The following is a 12,492-nucleotide window of genomic DNA, read 5'->3' on the forward strand; positions in this document are numbered from 1 at the left end:
AAGTTTCTATAAAAAAAAAAGCAAGCAATTTTCCCCGTGAAAAATTAAAGAGGGGGTGCACCCCCCCCCCCCAAAAAAAAAAAAAAAAACTTTTATTTTTCACAGGGGTGCTACGTCCCCCTACTCCAAAAAGTTAGGGATGCTGCCGCACCCTCATCAGCACTCGGTTCCCAGGGGCCTGCTAGGGGTTTTTATTTGAGCTGCAACTGTTCGTCAAATCGAAAATAATAAGGTTCGCTCCGAAGGTTCGTTATAATCCGAAAATGAAATAAAGTTCGTTATTCCGAAGGTTCGTTATAGTACGCACTTTCTTTTCATTTGACTAACGAGCCTTATGTCATTTTCTGATTAACGAGCGTCTAAATACAGGGAATTTGTGTGTTCATTTCTTTTTAGGACGAATGAACCTTCTGAATAACGAACGTCATTCGTTGTCGGGGCTAGTTGTCCGAATATCAGAGGCTAGTTGTCCTATAAGGAGGTATAGTTACCTCCTCCAATATAGTAAGGTAATTTGGGTGGCCTTGATATACAGAGCATATTCCATCATCATCTACATGTAAATTTATTTCATTCACCGCTGTCGCTTATGCATGCAGGATCTCCTATTCGCCATAATTAGGGTGATCTTGAAAGCGACCTGTATATGTGAGCTATTACTTATTTGATATTATGAATGTTCAGTTAGTTCGAAACGAGTAGAATTCAATATTCGAAGGTCAGTAACACAAGTTACATCTATTAGATCAACATAACGATTATATATGCCGGGAAAAAACACACACAAGTGCAGAAAGCGAAATAAAAACAAGTAATTCCCAGCAGCTGTGGAATAATATACCTGAATGTAAGACACAAACTGTCTTAACAGAAAATTTCAAATCTATGTCAAAAACTTATCTGTTTATTGAATAGTCTCATGCTAAGCATGAGCATTTGGTATCATTGTTTCATAAGTCTGAATATTATGAAACTGTACTTTTTTCTTTCTCTTTTTTATTCTATTTTCTCAGCGTTTAGAGACATTTTAATGTGATAAGCGCTTTATTCATGTAGATATTATGAATTATCATTATTATTAATGGAGAGGGAGACATTATTTGTAAAGCAGTCTATTTATTCCAAAGAATCTCTTCAAAGAACTTCGCGAAACGTGACATATATAGCATTTATCTTATCTTTCTTAACCCCCCCCCCCCACCCGTCTCTTTTTTTTTTAAATTGTGTGCAAGCCCAATGAATCATAAATCGTCGGGGCTTTATCATGTAAACCGTGTTGAGGACACGCTACCGAAAGGTGCAGAAAAAAAGTGTTCTTTATTTTCACAAGTCTTCTTTATCTACACATTTTATGTGAAACGGTAAATCCGCAGAAATTACAGCGACATCAGACTCTGACATAATCATAAAAAATAGAGTGTGATGTTTTCAATGTTAAGCGAAACCCCACTTGAGATAATATTAAAGTCAAACAGACAGGACAGTGAAAGTTTCATGAAAATAGTAATCATTTTAAAGAATGAGGAAGTATACGAGTTTCAAATTTCACGTTTTTTACTTTTATATTAATAGTGAAGTTGGCGTTCATATTGCCATTGCTTGAATAGATAGTGTCCTATTGGCTTCCCTCTGAAAAATCTTCACAATTCTGTTTTATTGGTTTTGGGATCTTTGGTGTTTCTCTTTTTTCTTTATGGAAAATGCCTTCTTCTTTTTCGTTTTACAATTTTTTGGAGTTGTAAGGCAAGGACATCCTTATTTCATTTTATTCGCGTATCATCACTGGTATCACGGTTTCGGTTTTGTGTGAATTTTAGGAATATCAAACCTTCTTGGCTATGGATATATGAAATGTAAATGAAATATGAAATCAGCTAGAACATGATGGGAGAGGATTTTCGCTTGAATACCTCTTCGTCGAACCTTGTGTTTCTATGAAGAAATCTATTTATATCACTAGTTAACTGGCCGTTCGAAATAGTCATGTCTCTTTGACCATGCTTGACGTCTTGTGGTCAGTGCTCAGCCAATATTACAGGCCTAATACGCGTTCTGACTTTCACCAATATAGCGTTTCATACCAGGAAATTTATTACTGATGGAGAAGTATGCACGGGACGAAATAGAGCACACAGCATACAGGACAACATGCCTTAGAAAATGTGTTTGCCAATTTTTTCCAATGTACACATAATTATGTAGGCCTACATACATTTACTATTATATCTGGGTGCACGTCACGAATTTGACACCCACGAATGATATAGCCCAAGGGTTTTACAGCCCGCCAGACTTAAGGCCCGTGAGTTAGACACTAAGCAAGCAAGACCCATAATATATACGACACACGAGTTCGACACTAAAAGAAAACAAGGCCCATGAGATCGACAAAATACAAAAATGGGCTGTATACAATTCGGGGGCTGTATAACTCATGGACCTTTTTGAATTCGAATTAAGGGGCCGTGTGACTCGTGGATGTCGGTCTCGTGGGATGACCCCTTATATCTGGTAACACAATACTCGTACATACACGTTTTATATCACTCCATGCACAACCCACATTACACACAGTTATCATCATCATCGGCATCCTCCTCATCATCATTCCTCTTATAGCGTTTACTGGTACAACACACACAAATACACACACACGCACACACACTCAAATCATTATTACTCTCATCACCATTGATCTTTGAATTGAAATTAAAAGTTAAATCCAGACAAGGAAAAAAAAAGAGAAAATTCATGACTTCCCAGCGGTTTCGGGGGGGGGGGGGGGGGGTGTTGAGAGAGCATTGACCCCAATGTCTCAAACTGCAGACAATGCGGATGTAGGTCTACTTTTCATTTTTCATTCATTAAATTAATCCAATTTTTCAATTATAAGCAGGAACATATAAATATTTTACAGAAGTTGAATGCATAAATGCATGAAAACATTTCCTCGACATGTTACCTGACCAGGGGCGGATCCAGGAATTCCGTAAGGGGGGGGGGGGGGGGGGGGCACCTACAAAATTAAAGGGGGCGCACGCCCCCCCCCCCCCCACATTTTTTATCTTTTTATTCCGCTTGTTTGTTTTAACAAAAAAAAAAAGAAAATGGGGGGGGGGGGGCCGGTGCGCCCCGCCTCAATCCGCCACTGCTGACATTATATTATACCCCCATCTCACTAGACGGCGATTCCGCTACGATCATCAAAAATCGACAAAGCGCGGCGGATCGTGGCTTGATCGCTTGAAATCTTCTCCATCGTATCTTGAACGGTTCAGAAGCGCGGAGGGTCGCCACCATCGCCATGGTCGGCGACTTCGCTACGGAAGTTTTGAACATGTCCAAAACTTCCGTAGCGAGGTCGCCGTGGTTTTAGAGCGTATCACAATCGCCTCACGAGCGCATTAAAAGCGTCACATTCGTAACTCTGACGGGGTAGCAACGCTTTAGGTGTAACTCAAGCGCATCGAAAGCGGCCCCCATCGCCCATGAAAATTACCACTTTTACAGTATTACGTAACAGGAACTAACCATGAACGATAGAAAGTGATACACAGACCAGGAAGGTGGACATGGAGAAAAGCGTATAAAATACATTTTTCCACGTACACTCAGTACGAATCTACTCTGTTTATAATTGTTTGTTTGTCATAAACCACTGCAAGTCAATGAAAGTGAATTAAGTTGTAAACTTTTCAAATATATCTTCATTAAATTGTCTCATTGTAAGATATACGATCTGTAGTTTGCTCGCATAGCCGGTTCTTTAATATTACATACATATTTTACCCTTTTTAATTGAATGGATGACTTAACTAATAGTGCAATTTCACATCAGGTTCCAACTGGTGTGTTCTAGACAGAATGCTAAGATGTAAGGGTAAAACCATATTCTGCATATCCATGTTGGTTTGACACTGACATCTGCCTGAAGAAATTCAATCATGAAACCTATTATACTCCGATCGCTTGAGATCGTAGCATGAGCCCGGCGTAAACGTATCACTGTCGCTCCGATCTTATCACTGTTGTAGCGAGGTCTTGATAAGCGTACTAATATCGCAACACAATCGGTTCGATCGCAGAAGCAGCGCGTCTCGTCGGCCTGGAAATGCGGCAACAACGTGGCAGAGTCGTATTATCATCGTGGTGCTATCGCCCACAGCGCAGGTTGAGCGTGGAAAAACCGTAGTGTAATCGCCTCGGAGGCCAAAAATGGAGACTGACGGCGATCACGCCACGTTGTTAAATCGTCACAGATCGCCATGGTCGCCATGGTCGCCTTCCTAGTGAGGTGGGGGCCTTAAGGGTAATTATTCCATCTGCCTTCTAAGAGATAAGTCAAGTGATCTGTCCTTATGCTCGAAAAGTGAAAATGTGTTGAATTTTCTGTATTTTTTCTTTATATCGTTGTCCACAAAGACTTGTGTTGTCTTCACATCCAGCTACATGGTTGCATCAAAACTTTTGCAATTCATAACTGTATAAAAACTGATTGTTCGATTTTCTTCAAACCTCACTGCCAATGTGTGCTACTAGAGTGTTGCTGCATCTACTCCCTCAGTTCAACATGATTATAATATTTGTATTTCATTCCCCTTTGAAGTCGACTTGAACACGCCACCTGATAACATGGGTGCATTTCAAGAGGTGACCTTCTCGCATCCGTGTGTTGAAGCTGCCGGAGAAAAGGGACTCCCCCGAATAGTGCTTGCGTGTCGCTGTAACCCAGGTACAACGTAAACACGAGTCATTTACGATTACAGTGCGACCCCTCCTATCCGGTCTCCCTTTCATACGGATCTTTCCATTATCCGGATGCGATCTCGGCGTGATTTTTTTTTTCTATTCTAGATTTCAAACTCAAACAAAATTCCTATACACAAACTCACATGAATCACATATTATTCCCAACATAATTTCTATACATTCACATCTATAATTTTCATCTAAATAACATGCATATAGGGTACATGCAGGTAATATGAGACTGCAGGTAATATGGCACGCGTGACTTAAAAACCCTTATTACTCCACCTGAACCACTTCCAAAATGCATATTACGCCATCTATAGTTTTATATCATCACTGTGCTTAGTTCTTGATGATTTTCCTGCTCGCTGACTGAAAGTTTGGTGAGAATATCACCAAATACTGAAAAGATATGTAAAAATTACAGTATTTTTTAGCCTTGATATAAGATTTGACATTTCACCAATTACACTGGTGTAAGTAAAGTTATTGTGTGTGAAATCAATTCTTTGCATTTTACGTAAGCTCATTGATTGGTTTAACCAAAGAAAGTGTGTTTTGGTCTATGTTCTGGACTAAATATGTGTTATATGGCTTCAAAGGGGACCAACAAGACCCAACAAGCTGCAGGTAATATGAGACGTCAACATGGCGGACAGGTTTTATTGACATCTCTGATTTCAAGTGACTTGCCTAATTAGATAGAAGCCAACATCAAAATACCTCATTTTCTTCTCTGACAGTTTTTTATATTCAAAGTATATAAAAAATGTATCACAAAGTCCAAAACACAGCTATATGAACATGTATGTAAATTAATATTTGTGTACTTTAGATAGGGTGCTTAAAAATTAATGCCACACTTAATTTGGTGTGCTATAATCTTTAGTTTAAGTGTTATTTTATATGTGTTAGATACTGTACACGATTACTTCAAACATTTGAATTAACAATTTTCATAGTTTTAACCATAAAAGACTTGGGTCTCAACGTTTTGTGTGATGTTTCCGCGGTTTTTATTATTTTTTATTCAATTTTCTTTTTGCAACTGAGCTAGGCCAGGCCTAGCTCAGTTGCCAAAAAAAAAAAGAATAATAAAATATAATAAAATGCTCATCAGGATTATCTTTTTTTCTTTGAAGTTTTGTGCAACATTTGATACCTATTTTGTAAAAATAAAAGTAAAAGACCTTTACGTAATAATCTCATGTCGGTAATGAAATCTCATGTCGGCGTCAAATTTGAGAATTTCTGAGATTTGTGTACAAACACACGGAAAATGGCGTTTCATGCTTAAAATCAATTTTTGGCTTAAAATTGTGTTATTTGTCTCAGTTTTAGATAATATTCATATGATATCTATCAAAATTAAATAGTCAAACAACACCAATAGAAAAAAGTCATGAATTTAAGACATAAGATTGTCATTTAAACATTGACACAATGTCTACCATGCACAGTCTCATATTACCTGCACATGCAGGTAATATGAGATTTCTGCGATGATGTCATAATTTGCATATTAACTGTCAACAAAAATATTTGATTGGTGCAAATGCTATATAAAAGGAAGGATGAATAGTTGCTAATTCCTAAAAACAAAGTTTGATGGGTTTCTCTGTATGCATCTTCATGCCATTTATGCAAATGAGCTTAATAGTCTCATATTACCTGCATGTACCCTACAGACATTCACTATACCCCCAAATCACAGCGAGAACATGGGCAGAAACCTTTTCTTTAAAGGTAGGGAATCCCATTTGCATGCCTTAAATGAAGAGTTGTATAAATACAGTGGTATGTTGAAGAGAGTATCATCTTAGAAACTCCCATAAAGTATTGAAAGTGGAAGGTAACATTTAGTACACTTTTTTTGACCGTTAGATTTTGAATTGAATTTTTTTCGGGGCTCACCGTAAATTCCAGTACATTACTAGGCTACCTTTGCAGACCCATGTACTGCATGTGTATCCATCATGTATATTTTGTGAAGAAAGTTCATCAAAACTTACAAACATTTCTATATACATTCTTGCCACACACTCTATATGTTATTACATCAGCTCTTATACTTTTAGATTTGTGTATATAGATAAAAAAATACAGAAGACTGCAACAAAAAGGCTGAAGTGTGGCTGACACACAGAACTACTGAGTAGTTGAGTTTTGTGCATTATTCAAATTGTAGATAACTGTTGACTTCCAAATTTCTCAGCAGTGGCCTAAACAAGTCCCCCGAGGTTCATATTTAATGTTTTGCTGCATTTTGGGAGGTCTGTAAAAGGTATCCCCTACCTTTAAATCAGGGCACGGTATCGACGATCGTTTATTGAGCAAATTATAAGAGAATTCTGAACGCAGAGAAAAATCTGGAGCTGGTTCATCATCGTTACATGTTGCTATTGTCGTTGTTGTTGTTGTTGTTGAACGTTTCTCAGTCTACTGCTTTACCCGAATTTCCCTCCGGTGGAGATGAGATTATGTTTAGTGGCAATTATCATGGATTTCACAATACTGGTATAGCGAAGTTACTTGTTTTGAAGTGAGTCAGCGTCATAACCTGTTCCGTGCCCATCGTTTTCGGGTCAGACAATATTTCGTTTGTTTGTTCTTCATCGCGCAGAACTGGCCTGCGTACAGACATGAGATATCAACGAACGACATTAAAGGTCAAGTTTCCCATTTACAGGCAAAGGACCTGGTAGAGAATGTTGAAATGCAGGGAGAGGAGAGAGAGAGAGAGAGGGGGGGGGGGGGAGGGGAAGAGACCTGGGGATGGGGAGGTGGGGGGTCTCGCGCTCGCTTCATCATACAGTATCGCAAGTTCACCTTCCATGACACGTACTAGTACAGTGTATTCTTGCCGACATTAGATCCGGGAACATCGCAAACTTGGACGGGGAAATTTGAGGGCCTCCCGGGGTCCCGTGTCCATGAAATGTACATTCTGTTACGCTGGTAAAATTATCTGCCAGGGATACACAGTTTTTAGAAAATTTGACTTTGCAGTTTCAAAAAAATAAATACAAAATAGAATAAAAAATTGACCCAAATCTGTCCCGCCTAACCCTGCATCTACCGTCGAAAAAAAAATTAAACGTATACACTAATAAATGTATACATTTACTCAGAGCATTTCTAGTTTTTAACGAGATGTTTTCGACAAATTCTCTCATAATACGGGGTTCTAGGGTCCTTGTGCTAAATACACACTCCCATCAGTATTCTCTTTTTTTTTTTTAAAAAAGAAGATGAAAGTTCACAGACGCCACACGCCGGACGCGGGTCGATATATGATCGCAATAGCTCACTTGGGCCTTGAGCTAAAACGGTACAAAAGCCCCCGCCCATCAGAGTGGAAGAGCTAGAGATGGCAAGTGATGATAGCCTTCGTGAATTTGTGCCTCGAATCTCTGTATTGAAGTTGATGCATATACTGTATCATTTATTATTCATTGGGAAAAGCAGTGTGAATTCGTAAGCATAATCATAAATGCAATCTTTCCATGTTCGTTTGTTTTCTTCATATTCTGCTGAGACAAATGATGATGGTGCTCTTTTGTCAAGTTGGAACAAGAGTTAAAATATTCAGATTATTATGAATATTACTCTAGACAAAACAACACATTTTTCTTAAAAGAATATGAAGAAAATACAGATGGACCTGTATGCCTTTATATTCATTCTTTTAAACTGAGCTTTGTAAAATGTAATGTTTCAACATTCATCATCACTGGTAAGGGCTGTGTGACATGAATTTTGATGACTATAGTACACTGGCAATTTTCATTTCATTTTCATTCATATGCATTTTTTTTTCTTTTTGAGTCCTGCCAAGGTAGTGTTAACTGCAGCTAAAGAGTAATAATGATAATGATAATAATAATAATGATAATGATAATAATAATAATAATAATAATAATAATAGTAATAACAATGATGATGAGAATGAAAATATGTTATGTATGTATATATATATATATATATATATATATATATATATATATGTATATATATATATATATATATATATATATATATATATAGTAGCAATAATAATGTCACAATAGAGGAATGCATTAAATGCCAATTGCCTTGATTTGAATTCAAAATCCGAATTTTCGGGGGCCTCCCCCTTTGTCAGAGATGACAGTGCTAATGAATTTCCACAGTGATTTCATTAGCACTGTCATCCCTGACAAAGGGGGAGGCCCCCGAAAATTCGGATTTTGAATTAAAATCAAGGCAATTGGCATTAATGCATTCCTCTATTGTGGCATTATTTCTATTTCTAGTACTGCCAATACGCGGAGCTACTACAATATAGACTGCGAGAAGGGGTCTCCACCATTTACAGCACCAGTGTAGCACCTTCATTATCTATATTCAAAAAAAAAGTTTGGAAATCTGACTTCAGTTGTAAATTTCTCCCGTTTGTAAGCACTATACAATATGTGCTTGATATCAATGGAAAGATTATTAAATTCTCTTTAAAATGATATCCTACTCATTATTATTATGCCATCAAGTAATGGGCTGTACTCAAAAGTGTCTGATAAGGTCTGCATTGAAAAGTTGCAAAATGAACAAGAATGGTCCTTATGAATGAGAATGGTCGTGAAGAGTAAATAGAGAACATGTTCTTTTGTGTTATGTCTTTTGTTCTCAACTGGTCAGCCATGAAGGCAAATTTCAATAGACATCTTAACTTCACATTCAAGTTTTCAGTGGTGCCATGCCTGGCAATTTTGATAGCTCATCAAGTTTTATGGTTGTACATCATGCCACGTGTAAGCAATGTTCAAAAAGCCCCCACCATAGGGCAGATTGAAGCTGAGATGCTTCAAAAAGATGACAACGCAAGACTACATAGAGCGAGACTGAATGTTTACTTCGTTGTAACCGGAATTTTGTTATAACAGTGTTTGTTATAACGGGAGTACACTGTATCAGTAGTCAATAAACAATACAAAACAAAGGAAATAAATTCACTAGGAGTGGAGAAATTAGTTTGTTATATCAGGTACTTTGTTCTATCAGATCTCTTTATATCGAGTTTCCACTGTACTTCACTGTTTAGCTGTAGTAAAATTTCAATATAGTGAAGGAAAACTGTCAGTCCCGTGGACTTTGTTATAAATAAAAATGGGGGTCACCTCTACACGTGATAAGAGATTGGGGAAATAATAAGGCAATTTGAAATCAATGCACTGTGTTTATGTGCTCACTTTATTCATGACATGTCTAGAAATGCAAACTTTTGAAGTTGACAATTAAAAAGAGAAATAAAACAAAATGTGAGAAAGAACAGAAAATCATTTGACATAACGGATTTAATTAAAATTAGAATTAAATCAAATCCATTTAATAAAACAGACCAACCTCCATGTCATAATTGACTCATATACCACCACTCACTCATGCTGTGTGACATCAGTAAATACAATTGTACACACACCAAGAATTCATGTGCCACAACCCTCTGTTACTGACAAACTAAAAATACCTACATATTTAAAACATGTATCTAACCCTGTTTAGGACTTGTTATAGGTAATATGCTTTGGCTAATATCTGTCGAGAATGAAAATTGTTTGCATCACCTGCATTATATTTCAACAGTGTTGCCTGAGAGTGGGCACCATTCCATGATCAACATGACTTTGATCAAACAATATGAACAGCAGTCTCACTAACCTTAGACAAATATTGAAGTTCTGGAACTGAAGAGCCACATATTGAACAAAACATTGGTATTGGCTACATTCTCATGAGCAACTAATTAGATATAGGGTGACGATATCCTTTTGGCAAATCCTCACTCAATTTCCCTTTTCAAATGAAAGCAAACAAAATAAAACACTTGAGTTAACTTATGACATATTTGACAATGACTTTGAAATAAACTTGGGAAATTGTTGACATAACAGTTCATGTTATTTTCTATATAATATGAGCTACTTTCAGTACTGAATAAAAAATATGGTTAAGTTCTGCATATATGTTTACAGGCAAACTTATTCCCCTTTAAACATAAAACTTTCAGTTTTTGTGATTTCCTTACATAGGAATGACCCTCCAGCAAACCCTCCTCAAGCCCTCTATCCTCCTTCCACCATGACTAACAAATCTTGCTAAATAAAAAAAAAAATGAAACAAATGCATTACCATGACACAAGACTGAACAAACAACTTTATCAAAGTTTTTTAAGTGGAGGAAAAAAGAAATGGTCATGTCTTCCCATCCCCATGTCTCCCCCCCCCCAACTTTTTGGATGCTCTGCAGTATCTCCCAGTAAATACACTTGTATGATTCCCAACAATCTCTGACATTATTACACCGAACCCAAAAGCCCCCGCCCATCAGAGTGGAAGAGCTAAAGATGGTAAGGGATGATAGCTTTTGTGAGTTTGTGCCTCGAATCTCTGTATTGAAGTTGATGCATATACTGTATCATTTATTATTCATTAAGAAAAGCAGTGTGAATTCGTAAGCATAATCATAAATGCAATCTTTCCATGTTCATTTGTTTTCTTCATATTCTGCTGAGACAAATGATGATGGTGCTCTTTTGTCAAGTTGGAACAATAGTTAAAATATTCAGATTATTATGAATATTACTCTAGACAAAACAACACAGGCGTTAAAGGGATAGCACAGTATTGGTGGAGATGAGAATTGGGCTTTTAACTTTTTGCAGGATACCGAGAAAACACTTATGAAATAGTATAGAGCATACCATTCAAAGAGGAATTCAAAGTTTATTTGATGAAAATCGGGTTTGGAATGACTAAAACAGCAAAAAACAAAGTAAAAAAAAGCGATCATAAAAAAGTGTGGGTCCCACACTTTATTAGAATCACTCTATTTTGGATATCTCAGCCATTTCAAAACCATTGTTCATCAAATAAATGTTGAATTCCTCATGGATTTACATGCTCTTTCATATTTCATAAGAGGTTTCTCATTATCTCACCAAAAAATGTTAGAAACCTGAAATTAGGTCTCAACCAAAACTATATGATCCCTTTAACATTTTTCTTAAAAGAATATGAAGAAAATACAGATGGACCTGTATGCCTTTATATTCATTCTTTTAAACTGAGCTTTGTAAAATGTAATGTTTCAACATGCATCATCACTGGTAAGGGCTGTGTGACATGAATTTTGATGACTATAGTACACTGGCAATTTTCATTTCATTTTCATTCATATGCATTTTTTTTTCTTTTTGAGTCCTGCCAAGGTAGTGTTAACTGCAGCTAAAGAGTAATAATGATAATGATAATAATAATAATGATAATAATAATAATAATAATAATAATAATAATAGTAATAACAATGATGATGATAATGAAAATGTTATGTATGTATATATATATATATATATATATATATATATAGTAGCAATAATAATGTCACAATAGAGGAATGCATTAAATGCCAATTGCCTTGATTTGAATTCAAAATCCGAATTTTCGGGGGCCTCCCCCTTTGTCAGAGATTACAGTGCTAATGAATTTCCACAGTGATTTCATTAGCACTGTCATCCCTGACGAAGGGGGAGGCCCCCGAAAATTCGGATTTTGAATTAAAATCAAGGCAATTGGCATTAATGCATTCCTCTATTGTGGCATTATTTCTATTTCTAGTACTGCCAATACGCGGAGCTACTACAATATATATATAGACTGCGAGAAGGGGTCTCCACCATTTACAGCACCAGTGTAGCGCCTTCA

The sequence above is a fragment of the Diadema antillarum genome, unplaced genomic scaffold (assembly GCF_040938485.1).
Source record: "Diadema antillarum isolate AM-2024a unplaced genomic scaffold, OU_Dant_1.0 seq00000358_RagTag, whole genome shotgun sequence".
Lineage (NCBI taxonomy): Eukaryota > Metazoa > Echinodermata > Echinoidea > Diadematoida > Diadematidae > Diadema > Diadema antillarum.